We start from the raw sequence: 15,324 nt of genomic DNA, 5'->3' as shown, positions 1-15,324 counted from the left end.
AATATGCGTCTGCTTGACTGTTTCTCTAATATTGGTTTGAGGCATAACACACATCTTTCCGATAATGTAATAGGTTTAGAGCTTTTTGAAATGGGTTTCTACTGGTACTACATTAAATCACTTCAGTTTTTCCTTGAACTAATAAATAATGTCAACATCCATGTCGTATTCGAAGATATCAGTACATTCCTTCTATCTAAGAGCGTTTCTCTGCAACAAATCTTACTTATGAATCCGAATAAAAATCTTTTTCACAACGCATAAAACAGGTGAAATAATGGATGAATCATGCTTGTTTTATTTTCAATCAGCAATATCTGTGAATCTTTCATTATCTAAATGAAATAAACACTGACTCAAGACAAATTATGTTTCCCTCTGCACCTTGCAATTTCCTTCCTCTACCCTACACCAACGTGTAATCAGAAAAGAAAACATTCTCAACAGACCATCGGTGGAACCGTGATTGGAACCCGATTGAGAGCCCGGAGTTTAATCAAGGTAAAATAGAGCATGATTATGTATTCCGCTGGCTGCTGGAAATCTAATGGAATACCATCCCGACTTTGCATTTTCTTTGCTTCGTTAGACACGTGCGATGATTTTGTGAATTGTGCTGAAATTAAGTCGTACGGCCCCACCGGCGAGAGTTTTTTTCTTCCGCACCTAATTCCACCGAACTGCACTTTGCGCTCAACTGGCGCAATCCGAAAACACGCCACTTTTTCGGAAGATTATGCAAATCCTGCACTTTTCCGCGTGGCCGGCTGTTGGTCGAGCCTCCTCTGACAGCGAGGAGTTGTATTTTCGGCAGTTGTAGACGTCGTCGTCGTCGTCGAAAGGGGAGGATTTCATTCCCGAGGTACGATTATATTTTAATGAGGCAGAAAAGCGCCATTCTCTAGAATTATGTGGAGACTGAAAGAAAACCCCACTTTCGAAAGCTGCTTGGCTGAATAATCGGGTTGTGTGGTGTTGGGCGGGACGGAGTGTTTCGACTGGTTGAGTTGTTTGGCCAAAGTGCTTTTTTTTACGAGGGCAAATGAAAATCAGCAATATGCACCTGGTGCCGTGCTGAAACTGATTTTAAGCTTGGAGACGATTAAATATTCAGGGGTTGTACTACAATGCATTGGAATTGCATTTCGCTGGTCTGTGTGGAAATAAATACAAGAAATTGTATGTCGAGATTGGTACAAAATGTCTAAACTGTTCACGTAATAAATGAATCTTTTTCTGTCTTTTTCCATAATTTAGGTAGGAAGACAACTTTCCGTATTAATTATGTATGTTTCATACAGATAAATTAAGAAGAAAAAATCAATAAAATTGCTGTATTTAAACTTATTTGAGAATGAGCATTTGTACATACATACATTGGCGGATAATTGATTGGAAATCTCAAATGCACAACCTCGAAAATGATCAACTTACAGCACATCAATTATATGTTTCTAAGGATGGTGCGGGTTCACAAAGCAACACAAAACTTCTCCGTTTGTTCGGTTTTGCCGAGCTCTCCGTTAGGATCAATTCCCACTTCCACTTCAAGCTGGGGTTGCAACCGAGTCAATGTATTGAAACTTAATTAAACTGTTACTGAGCCTGGTTGCAGAAAACCGCACATTCACTCCTGCATCGATTTGATGCGGGTTGCCTGGTGCGGATGTTGATAGTCCTCTTGCGAGCCGAGCCGAGGTCAGTCCCTTCTCAGCATGATGATGCCGATCGCCGCCAAGATTAGGCCCGGATCTGAGAACGGCACAACAAGACGGAAGCAAGAGAGAACGAGAAGTTTTTACTTAACGATTCTTCACGCTGATTAGTTTTATGACATGTAGAGGTATCCCTTCGTCTGCTCTTGTCGACATCGACGTCCCTTTTCAGTGTAACTTTTCTATGGGAAACTGTAGTCAAACATCCCTGACGCGTCCGCCTGTCGATGGTGATTGGGAAGGCGGCCGGTCCGGTATGGGGAACATTTAAATTGTTTTCATCTCTATTGAATGGTTTTCCGGCCCAGTCATTATGACACCATAAATTTGAATATTGCTCAATGGGACGTTGGCAGGCACTTGACGGCAAACAGGAACAGCTGAATGATGCATGCTCCCTGGTAGAATCGCTGCTGCATTACAAATGCAGGAGCATGCACCCTTGACGTCAGTTTTGTTTGACTATGAATTACTCTGTAAATGAATGGTTTGACCTCGATCCCATCCAGTAATTCATCGCCATCAGAACTCAATTTGTATTTAATTCATCGGCCAGCTGTTGCGATGTTTCGTGGCCAATGGCCATTCCGTCGGCACACACCTAATCCGGCCTCAAGCGCATTAATTATGGCCTTATTCCTTTCATCCCCGATATTCAAACATCGCATTCATTATATCGCTCGACCTCTCGGCCAACCCTCAGGACGGGTGAAAACATATATCCCATTTGGAAATTACACACCCGAAATTCCTCGTAATCGTCAATCATTTATGCCCTCCAGCGCGGTCGAATAGATTGAAATTCCATCTGGATCGGACCCAATATTGGTCGTCCCTGCAACTATATAGAGGTTAATCACGTAGCAACGCCATCATCGGTTTCTTATCGGCCACGAATAGATCTAAACGCTTACGTGTTGGCCATTTGTCACTTGTATTGTTTAGCAACGGACTAACATCAATCCTACAGGGAGATGGGAGATTAGTTTGGCCGAATATCGTCACCGTTTTCTTAATCATAAATGTGATACATGGAAGAGACGCTATGTTTTTCGATGATGAAGTGTCTCTTGTTCACAATTGTTTCACAAAAGAATAAAACATTTTTGCTTTGTGGATCATTAGCTATTTATTCACGTTTGATGTTACAAACCAAATGCGACAGAGGTATCGAATAGTTCTATCAAAATGTAGTTTCATTCCAACACCGCCCCCAAACAAACATATGAATCATTATTATTAATCACCGAGCAAGCTCACGCCCACCTGGTTGATGTAACAGCCGGCAATAAAGGGAACGCCCGGCTCCCTTTTCGTCCGCAACAAAGGATGAATGTGTCGCGAACGAATCGACTCCGAGTCGGGTCGTTATTGAATTGTTTTGAGAATATTCATCGATGGGACGTGCCCAGCTTACTACTACGTTGTTCGTGTCGAGGAAAAACAAACAATGTGACGATCTTGGCAACCCAAGGTTTAACAATCAATCCTGCCCGAAAGAGTCGGTTGACCTTCGGTCGCGAGGAAAGGACGATGCTGCGATTCCAAATTTGGCAAGCTTAACTAAATTCAAGGTGGAGCCTTGGCAGCCGCTACGGAAAACGTGCTGAAAGTGAAAATGAGCTGTTGGAATCAATATCACAAAATGTGACTCAGCGTCAGATTTATCGTTTTACAAAATCGACGTTAGAGAATTATTTGGTACGGTTATACAAGAACGTTCGGTTCCTTAATTCATAAGTAGCTACTTTAGGGGCCGACAGATGATCGTATTTCCCAAACAGGGGGTCCTCTGTTTTCGTACACAATTGCTTCATGTTAGTCCCTGATGGAGTGATTGTATGGGATTTTTCCAAAAGAGGAAAATCCACCCAAATAATTGCGAAAAACGAGGACATTTTTGATTTGAAGTTTGAGAGCGATAAAAAAAATAGTCTTCTAAAAATTTTGTCTCTGGATTCCCCCATGTTTGTTTTATTGAAGGGACGACTAGAAAGCTCTGACACTCGTTCAGTATGAATCAATCCCAGTTTTGTATTTTGTCACATGCGGAAGGAATTAAAATCCACAATAATTTCTTGTGGATTCTAATTCTAGAACAGAGAATCTCCAAAGATGAGCCAACCTAAGGATGTAAGTCACTTTAATAAGACAATCAATCAATTAATTCAAGAAATTCCAATATAACTTCTGGTAGAACGAAAAAGCAGAAGCACAATTTCTTCTTGAAGAGACTTGGGCTTAGATTTTTCTCTCAATTCCTTCCAACGGGGTTAATCTCAAATGATTTTCAAAAATAACTCTAGAATCCCTCGGATAAGACCCAAATTTTTGTTTTCACTGCTCAAAAACACTTTCTTAAATCGATTTTACCAAGTGTGTTATATTTTGAATTTTTAGAATTTTGTTTGAAAATTTTCATCAAATATTGCAATATTAAAATTTCCAAAGTTATTGAACTTGTTCTATGTAAAAAATATTTTTAAATGAACATATTCTTAATTACTAATAGTAGAAAATAGTAATAGTAGTTTGTGAAACTAGTTACAAAAAGGTTATTTTTTCAGCACGAGTTGTACGTTTACCCAACGAGTCTTGTCAGTTGGGTGAATGCTATGAATGCTGAGAAATTTGAGTTTTGCTACGAGTTGCACACGCTATTTTTTGCAATGACGTAAAATAGGCTTTAATATGATAAATAATATGATAAACCAAACCGGTACAGTCTAACTTACTTCACATGTTCTTTTTTGCCAATTAATCATGTTTCTGCAGAGATCAATTAGATTTCATATTATCGTGCCACTCGACAAACCATGAATTGATTGATAAACCTGCCTTCGGAGAATTTTGATGTCATGTCCAGCAAACTATTTCCTTTATTACGCGACGAAGCGAATACACCCGAATATGTTTTTATACGGATTTTTATTACACGGCCGTGTAAAAAAATCCTATACAAAATGTTTGCAAAGTTGCTCCATGTTGCATGATTCGTCGAGAAATCATAAACAAAATTTTTCATGAATCCCCTAATATTGATCGATTTTTACGAATAAATCATCTGAAATTATGTATCACAATTTGAAACTTTTGAATTCATTCATCAATAAATTCCTTTACAATGCCATACTCTTCAAGTGCCTCGAGAAATTTCCTCTTTAATTTCTAGCAGCTGGTGATAAAAATGATAAAAATCTTTCAATTTATGGTGTGATTCACTTGTGTAGGGGAGAATGTTCCTAAAATGACCCCCTAAATGGCATAGGCCATAAAATTGCAAAAAAATATTTTTTGGCCAAGTTTCGTAGTCTATCTTGTAGCGGGGACATTATTCTGTATTTCTGAGGCTTTATTGTGGGTGCAGATGTGGAAAGTTAGAAGATACAGACGGTAAAGTGAATGTATACGTTTTCGGCTTTCTCAAAAATGGTTGTCCAAAACCGACCCCCTTCCTGTAGTCCAGAACTGACCTATATTTCGCAAATAGTTTGAGTAACGACAAACGAGAGTGCAGACAGAATAGCCCGCAACGCCTTCTGCGAGAAACACCGGGGAATCGGTACACTCTTCCCACAATTATGGAACACTTTTTTCCAAAAGTAATAATTTCACAAACAAATTCACTGTCCAATCACTACTATTCAAATGCACATCTTTTTCGAGTGGGGCTCTCAGAAGGAAATCTCTGTGCTTGCGGCGCAGATTATCAGGACATTGACCATGTCGTGTGGGCGTGCGAGGAACATCGTGGCCCCAGATCTACGCTAACTGAACATCTTCGGGTCCGAGGAAGGCAGCCAAAGCTTATTAGGGAAGTGTTGGCTGGTCTTGATCTCGAATACATGTCCCTTGTCCACCAATTTTTGAAAGTTGCTGATGTTAGATTATAATCGTCGTCCATCCATCTCTTTTGCTCTCATAATTCCTTAAGAATGTCTTCCACCTGTTGTCTACCGTTAAACCCCATTCGTATATCTTCCCCTCGTTGCTGCTTCCCAAAAAAATTTTGTCTCATTGTAATTAATGTACTTTCGAATGATCGACTGTTTATTGTTATTTTAATTTAAAACAGCTACGCAGTCGTTAAGGATTAAAACAAGATTTATATTTGTCCAACGTTTCGACACGGGGCTGGGTCTTCATAAGAGGAAAAATATTATGTTTGTTCCTTGTCTAATGTTTGATCTTACAATAACTGTCTGGTTTGGATATTTATGGTACATTATTTTGGAAACACTTAATTTTAACATTTATGACACTGGCAAATAACACAGATTTTCTTTATCAAAACGGTTAGGATTAGAATTTGGGGGCAGCAGGGACTATGTCCAAGGGTTTGACAATCCCTCCCCAAGCCATCTGCGAATTGTAGCGCCTGCCTACGATGTGGTGGGGTTTGACAGTGGGCCCTGTTAAACCTCTATAAAAAGCTGCATGTATCCGCAAGAAGGCTCCGCCAAAGCGACCGTGTGCCGCTCAAAGCGCACAAGCCCAAGACCTGGTGTTAGGTGGGACGCTAAACAGCCCTGACACGACGGCCCTCCGCCTTTGAAAACAACCATTACGAACGACATAGAAGATAATACGACTCAACACAATCGGCAACGACCTAGGCGACGAATAAATGATCACGATTGGAAGCTTGGAACATGGAACTGCAAGTCGCTAGGCTTCGCAGGTTGCGACAGGATAACCCAAGTAACATTTTAAGTTTTATTAAGCTCTTGAAGACTATAATTCAATCTACAAGAGTGTGATAAAACCAGTATAAAACCAAAATGTTACTAGGGAATCTACGATGAATTACATCCCCGCAACTTCGACGTCGTAGCTCTGCAGGATATCTGCTGGACAGGACAGAAAGTGTGGAAAAGCGGGCGGCTACCTTCTACCAAAGCTGTGGCACCACCAACGAGATGGGATCCGGCTTCATAGTGCTGGGATAGATGCGCCAACGCGTGATTGGGTGGCCTACGGTCAACGATGCATAAACTTTGCAGCCTCCCGCGGAATGGTAGTCCGAAGCACTTTCTTCCCCCGCAAGAATATCCACAAGGGCACATGGAAATGACCTAATCAAGTAACGGAAAACCAAGTCGACCACGTTCTAATCGACGGTAAATTCTTCTCCGACATCACGCACGTCCGCACTTACCGCAGTGCGAATATTGAATCCGACCACTACCTCGTTGCAGTATGTCTGTGCTCAAAGCTCTCGACGGTGTACAACACGCGTCGGAGTCGTCCGCGGCGGCTACAAGACGGTAGATTAGCTTAAGACTTCGCGCAATAGTTGGAAGTGGCCCTCCCAAAGGAAAAGCAGCTAGGCGCAGCGTCTCTTGAAGATGGCTGGAGAGGTATTCGATCCGCCATTGGAAGCACCGCAACCGCTGCACTAGGCACGGTGGCTTCGGATCAGAGAAACGACTGGTATGACGGGGAATGTGAGCAGTTAGTTGAGGAGAAGAATGCAGCATGGGCGAGATTGCTGCAGTACCGCACGAGGGCGAACGAGGCACGATACAAACGGGTGCAGAACAGACAAAACACGATTTTTCGGAGAAAAAAGCGCCAGCAGGAAGATCGAGACCACAAGGGCCACGTGCCACAGCCCGATATATGTAAGGACATAAACGGGAACCTTCTTACAAACGAGCGTGAGGGGATCCAAAGGTGCTGGCAGCACTACGAAGAGCACCTGAATGGCGATATGGCAGACAACGGTGGCGGTATGGTAATGAACCCAGGAGCACGCGCGCAGGACATGCAACTTCCGGCTCCGAATCTCCAGGAAATCTAGGAGGAGATCGGCCGGCTGAAAAACAACAAAGCCTCTGGAGTTGACCAACTACCAGGAGTTGTTTAAACACGGTGGTGAGGCATTGGCTAGAGCGCTGCACTGGGCAATTACCAAGGTTTGGGAGGAAGAGGTTTTGCCACAAGAGTGGATGGAAGGTGTCGTGTGTCCCATTTACAAAAAGGGCGATAAGCTGGATTTTGACGGTTGAACAATGGAAAAAAAATACAAAAAAATCTGTAAAATAATTATTTCTTTAGTTCTGCTGTTGAGATTTCGGTAAAATTTACCAAATACTGTGATATGAGTTAAGTGTGATTCGCGACTACGAAGGTAAATTCTTCACGCATAGTCTGACAGTTCCTTATGGGAGTTTACTGTGGAGGAACAAGAAGAGGTGATTGGCGACCATGTTTCACGCACAGTCTGACAGATAGCAATAAGATTTTGCCATAAGAGTGAGTAGAGGCATTACCTTCGTATCCGCGAATTTTTTTTCCCTATTGGGTATTTTAATCACTGCGACCATTTGTTAGATCTATTTTGATATATGCCCCATTTCATATAGCTTTGTCAAGTTGACGCATCTTTGCTATGTACAGCAATTGCATCACCTTGACTACCAGCGTCTTCCCAATACGGTATTATGGTTCTGATGAATCGTACTAAGGGTATGCGATAAAACACTTTTTCCTAACGAAACGAAACGAAACGAAATTTAAAATGTGTATGTTGATTCGAAACGAAACGAAACGAAATATAAATTATTTCCGCAATATCGAAACGATACGAAATCAAGGTCCATTCAATTCGAAATTTTACGAAACGAAACGAAATTTTAATTTTTTTCCGCGGAATTTTTATTGAATTGATTTTAAAGTTTACAAAATTGGTTCACACGCAATCGAGATGTATATCTCCAAAATTGAAAATTTTGTATGAAAAACTGCAAGTGGGTTTTTTATTATCCTGGTCATTGTAGTAACAAAATAAGCAGTCTGAGATAAATCGCCGCTTCTCCGTTTACAATTGGCGAAAAGGCAATACCCCAGCATAAGTGCAGTTCCTAATTTCATTTGATTATCATATTTAGGATGTGATTCCTTCTTTAGAAGTAGACAAGTTGCCTAGACTTGTAGATATAATGTCTTCAATGAAAGCAAAAACCTGTCTAGGATCACTTAAAGTGGTATTATCCAATTGTAGATATGATTAAATTTTTGAAATGAAGTCTGCGTCTGGAATGGGCCAAAGAAATATGATATCCATTCGGGAACAGTTTGTTTGGTATTAGACAAATATGAATGTAATTTTTTTGATAAATAGTATCCATCTTTCTGAAAATTGTCTAATATGTTAAATAGTCCCTTTTATGAACACAGCAAGAAATTTTGAAACTTCCACGACGTGTAAATTTGCAGCTTACCGCATCAAACGAATTAACATTCGATATTCAATTAAATTAGACTGAATTTTACAAGCAAGCACAGTTTAAATTTATTTCGATTTAAAAGAATAGTGAGATCGATTGAATGTTACGTTTATTTGCATGTTCCACATATGTGCATGAAAATACATTTGAAATCACAAAATATTTTTATCTGTAAAAATTAATTACAGTATACCCCCGCTGATCCGACAAATGTATGGCCGGACCACAGATAACAGATATTGAGGCTGGCATCCGATACGTGTGTAAACATCCGCAACCGTCAATTCAATTGTATTTAAAATGGGGACCGCGTTTAGTAATCGATTGGAGATGGCGCAAGGATCATTGTTATTGAAAACGCAGCCTGGTTGTTAATCCGCTGCGTTTGTATGTACTGCCGCAATCAGTTGAGTAGATGGCAGGAGTGGGCCAATGTATATCAATTCAAAAGTTTACACAGGATTTTCAATGAAATTTTCTCTAGCCAAAATATCTGTTATCTGTGGCCGGACTAACGTGGTTTCTGTCGTCAATCCGACAGTCAAATCCGTATTAATGAACCAAAACAAAATCACAGCACAAATTAGAAAACTGACAGTATAATGTATTTAAATGGGTGTTGATTATTTTAATCCCGGAAAATTCGAATTAGCGAGATCAGAACTAACGAGTCGTCGGATTAGCGAGGTCCGGATAAGCGGGGAGATACTGTATACAGAAAATCCTTTCATTAGTAAATAATTCCAAATCCACGTTTTACAAAATTACCTTCTTTATGTAATACTTTTTCTATTCTTTAGCCACCAACAATAATCGGTATTCAGAGTTTTACTATTTCTGGGAAACTGTACATTCTGGCAAATTACGTTCTGGTAATTGGTCAATTCTGGCATATGGTCCATTCTGGGGAATGGGTTTCTGGTAAAAATCATTGTGGCAAATGCCATACAATCATTGAGCTAACTCAAAACCAGAAAATGATAGATAGTAGATAGAGAATTGTTAATAGCATACATTTGCTCGCTAGACAAATCCTCTACACCTTTCTAAAATCCGCAAAATCGCAAAGTTTTTACGGCAGCAGTTTGCCAGGTATGAAGAAATAATGTTTCCTTTTTCATACAATTGCATACGAGGCATGTAAAAATCGTTGTCAAATTCATGAGTAATGGTATAAGCCGTTCACGCCCTTACAGTCAATTTGGGATTAGGAGAGGGAAATTAGTTTGACAATTATAAGAGACCGAGGAATGCTCTGTATCTCAGTGAGCGCCACGGGAAAGGAATCTTTGGTTTGTTGAAAAGGTAATTCATGTGAAGCCTTGATAAGCGACTAAATATTTATAGTAAACGAAGTTATTATGAAAACTCGAAGACGAAAACCGTGTTTCAAATCAATCTAACTTCGTTTAATCAATGTGCTTCCTTTAATAATAATGTTTTCATTGGGGCCTACTTAACTGTTAAGTGGTGCTTAGTGAACCGCCTAGAGCTGGTTTGAGACATAAGAGGTGAAGAAGTCGGCCGTTAATAAGAAAGAGGCGCTTTAAAAATAATTAACAAATTCGATAAGAATTCACGCCATGGCTTTGCCTCTTTGACAAAGTTGTACTGATCAGATTCGTATCTGATTACATTTATACTCTGAGCCTGACGTCTTGAATATTGAGGTAAAATAGTTAAAGATATTTTTCGTTTTCTGTTTGACATTTCTAACAAAACACTGAAGACGTTTTATAGATATAAACTAAATACGTACTTGTCCACTCATAATGGGATTATGCAGTAACCGTTGATATGAAAATTTGTATAACATTAAGTTTTCATTCCGTGCCGATAGTTCGAACGAGCCAGACGTGTGTGCTGTGTCTCATCGCGGATTGTGTTCGGTAGTGCGAGTGCTGTTGTGTGGTGCGTATCCTACCTACGGATCCAAGGTGATCACTGTCGGCGAGGGGAAGTAGCTGCTTCTGGCGACGCCAGTGAAGCAAGCTATTGTTTCTGCTGCTACCTACAGCAGCAGCGCAGATAAGTGGCAAAGATTGTTGTATTGTTCTCCCACAGAGTGGCTCTGATTAGAATAGTTTGAATTAGTTTTTTTTATTAGTTTTTTTTTTCTAATTAGTTAATAGTTATTAGTTCTTAGCTTGTAATAACTATACTTCCAACACCTTGCGAGGTGATAATGGAGGCGGAGACTGCGGAGGGCAGTGGGCCTCCCAAAGATGGTGGTCGCACACGATTCTACCATGCATCTTCTCCTGGGCCTTGGGTTGTTTACTTTCGGCAGAAAGTGAAAAGCCTAGATTTTCTCGGCATTAAGCGAGATTTGACGCGTCGTTTTCCGAAAACTGATTTCCATCAGGTAAATCGGAACAAACTACGCATAACCGCACCTACATACAAGGATGCAAACGAAATTGCTAAAGACAAGGCCTACAATGTTGAATATTTGGTTTATGTCCCCTCGCGGGAGGTCGAAATCGAAGGTGTGATCAACGCAGCGAGCCTGACTTGCAAGGATGTACTTGCGGGAAAAGGCCGCTTAAAGAATGCAATGCAGTCTACTGTGGATATTCTGGATTGCAAGGAGTTGCATTCAGCTACCATGGTAGATGGTAAAAGAGTGTATTCTAAATCAGGTTCGCTTCGGGTGACGTTCGCCGGTTCGATTCTCCCAAAATATGTAGATATTGAAAATATGTTATTTCCGGTGCGTCTTTTTGTGCCGAGGGTGTTCAATTGTACCAACTGCAAACAGTTGGGGCACACTGCCGAGTTTTGCGACAACAAGCCCCGTTGTGGCAAATGTTTTGAAAAGCATAGGAGGAGTCCTGTCAACAACAAGCTACAAAGTGCGCTTATTGTGGCATGGATCCTCCCCATGGTTTGCAAGAATGCCCGGTGTACAAAAAGCGCACCCAAAAAGTGAAGCGCTCGTTGGTACAGCGCTCCAAGCAGTCGTATGCGGAAATGGTTAAGTCGCAAGACACATCCGCCACAACCACCGCCACGGCTGCTATTTCAGCTGCCGTTCGAGTAAGTGATTACTACGATTCTATTGCCACTGATGAATTGGACTCCGACGTAGCTGATATGGATGATTTTTCGGAGGTACACGTGCCCGAAAAGAGGAAGCAACCGTCTTCCCCGGGATCGCGCCGTAAGAGAACAAAAGTCATCCATAAAAGCTTGCCAAAATCTGAAGGTAATGGGGGATTATTTAAAATCCCGAAGCAATCTGTCTTCACTGCTCCTTTGGATCCTAGTTGCAGCAAGACATTCCCGCCATTGCCTAAAACCGATGTTTCCAAGAAACATCCGGTTAGGAGAATCAATGAAAGAAAAATGCAATTCGCACTTCCAGAAAAATATTCCGGCCAAGAGAGGATTGATCTCCTTTAAGGACCTCGTGGACCGTTTTTTGAATTTGTTCAATATTCCGAATTCATTGAGGCCACTCATTGACCTCTTTATACCAACAGTAGAAAGTTATCTGAAGCAATTGACTGTTTCATGGCCCCTTCTTGCAGAAATTGTATCTTTCGATGGAAAATACGGCCATGCAAGATACAATCACTGTGCTGCAGTGGAACTGTCATAGTCTGAAAAATAAATTAGACGTGTTCAAGTTTTTGATTCGCAATTCCGATTGCGATATATTTGCACTCTGTGAAACATGGCTTTCTTCTGAAGATGAAATCAACTTTCACGATTTTAATATTATTCGCCAAGATCGGAATGATCATTATGGTGGCGTTCTTCTGGGGATCAAAAAATGCTACTCCTTCTACAGAATTCCCATTCCGACTGTTCCCGGCTTAGAAATCGTCGCATGTCAAGTAAATGTGAAGAATAAAGATCTTTGCATAGCTTCAGTGTACATTCCTCCAAATGCCTCTATTAATCGTCGACATTTTTGGAGCGCAGTCTCCCTCCTATCATCTCCAGTATTGATATTGGGTGATATGAACGCACATGGTATTGGATGGGGCGAAACGTATGACGATTATAGAGCGCCTATTTTCTATGATTTGTGTGACGATTTCAATTTGAATATTTTGAACACTGGTGAAGTAACTCGAATAGGACCAAATGGTCAACAAAGCCGTATTGATCTGTCTTTATGTTCAAATTCACTATCATTAGATTGCACGTGGAAGGTAATTCAAGATCCCCATGGTAGTGACCATATGCCGATAGTCACCACAATTAAGAGTGGCTATCAACAATCTGAGCCAGTTAATGTTCCTTTCGATCTCACGAAGAACATTGACTGGCAAAAATTAGCATCGGCGGTAAATATTGGTATTGAATCAACTGATACTCTTCCCCCTTTGGATGAATATCGATTCCTTACTGAGTTGATTCAAAAAAGCGCACTAGAAGCTCAGAAACGACGCGTTCCAAGTACATCTGTCATCAGAAGACCAGCCACTCCTGGATGGGATGATGAATGTACTAAGTTGTATTCTGAGAAATCTGATGCCTTCAAGGCCTTCCGTAAACACGGAAGGTCAGAGCTTTTTGAGGCTCGAAAGAAAACTCAAAAATCTTCTCAAGGCAAAAAAACGTAGCTACTGGCGACGTTTTGTCGAGGGACTATCACGAGAAACCTCAATGACAACACTTTGGAAAACGGCTCGCAACATGCGGAACCGCATTTCCACCAATGAGAGTGAAGAATACTCTAATCGATGGATATTCAACTTCGCAAAAAAGGTCTGCCCAGATTCCGTACCAGCAGAACCGCTATTTCGAGAATCAGTCACTGATCCCGGTTCTTTGGGTGGACCATTCACAATGCTGGAACTTTCTATGTCTCTTCTTTCATCGAATAACTCTGCTCCGGGATGCGATAACATCAAATTCAATCTTCTGAAAACCTCCCAGATATCGCAAAAAGACGATTACTTGACCTGTACAACTGTTTCATGGAGTACAACATTGTGCCACCTGAATGGCGACAGGTCAAAGTAATAGCTATTCAAAAGCCTGGGAAACCAGCGTCTAATCACAATTCATACCGACCGATTGCCATGCTATCATGCATGAGAAAATTATTGGAGAAAATGATCCTTTCAAGAGTCGACCATTGGGTCGAAGAAAATGCATTACTTTCAAATACTCAGTTTGGATTTAGAAAAGGAAAGGAACAAACGATTGTCTAGCGTTGCTTTCTTCAGATATACAACTGGCCTTTGCGCACAAGGAGCAATTGGCTTCAGTATTCTTGGACATTAAGGGCGCTTTTGATTCAGTTTCCATAGAAGTACTGTCAGACAATCTGCACAGTAATGGATTACCCGTTATTTTGAATAATTTCTTGTACAATTTGTTGTCAGAAAACAAATGAACTTCACACTCGGCACTCTGACAACTTCCAGAACTAGTTACATGGGCCTTCCCAAGGTTCATGTTTAAGTCCCTTGCTTTATAATTTCTATGTCAAAGATATTGACAATTGTTTGGAAGGACAATGCACGCTCAGACAACTTGCAGATGATGCCGTGGTCTCTAAGAGGTCCATGTGCAGCTGTCTTGCAAGGACCATTGCAAAGTACCCTGGATAATCTGACTGTTTGGGCCAGACATCTAGGGATCGAGTTTTCACCGCAAAAAACTCAGTTGGTTGTGTTTACTAAGAAGCGGTATCCTGCTCAACTGAAACTCAAGCTGTTGAATGATGACATCAACCAATCTTTATCTTCTAAATACCTTGGGGTCGTGTTTGATTCCAAATGTACCTGGAAACTCCACATTGAGTATTTGATACAAAAATGCCGGAAAAGGATCAATTTTTCTACGTTCTATCTCCGGAACATGGTGGGGTGCTCACCCGGAAGACCTCATCAAACTCTATAGAACGACTATTCTCTGTTTTAGAGTATGGCTCCTTCTGCTTCCTCTCAGCAGCTGATTGCCACCTGATCAAATTGGAACGAATTCAGTATCGTTGTTTGCGTATTGCCCTTGGCTGCATGCATTCAACGCATAACATGAGCCTGGAGGTGCTTGCTGGAGTCACTCCTTTAAAGCACCGTTACTGGGAGCTCTCACTTAGAATACTCATCAAATGTGGAACAAGTAACACACTTGTTCTAGATAACTTCGATAATATGCTTGAACTAACTTGTCGTTCAAGATTCCTGAGAGTTTATCTCAACTACATATCGTCAGATCTTTGTCTTCCGTGTTATAATCCCCCTCGAGTTCACTTCACCAATAACAGTTCCTCAATTGTATACGATCTGTCCATGAAACATGCTATTCAAGGAATACCAGATCATCTTCGCCAAATATTTATTCCCTCACTTTTTTCTGAAAAATATGAACATGTCAATTGCAACAACAGATATTTCACTGATGGTTCTCGC

The sequence above is a fragment of the Armigeres subalbatus genome, chromosome 1 (genome assembly GCF_024139115.2).
Source record: "Armigeres subalbatus isolate Guangzhou_Male chromosome 1, GZ_Asu_2, whole genome shotgun sequence".
NCBI classification, from domain to species: Eukaryota; Metazoa; Arthropoda; class Insecta; order Diptera; family Culicidae; genus Armigeres; species Armigeres subalbatus.
The sequence above is the reverse complement of the archived record's forward strand: the minus strand, read 5'-3'. Positions refer to the sequence as shown.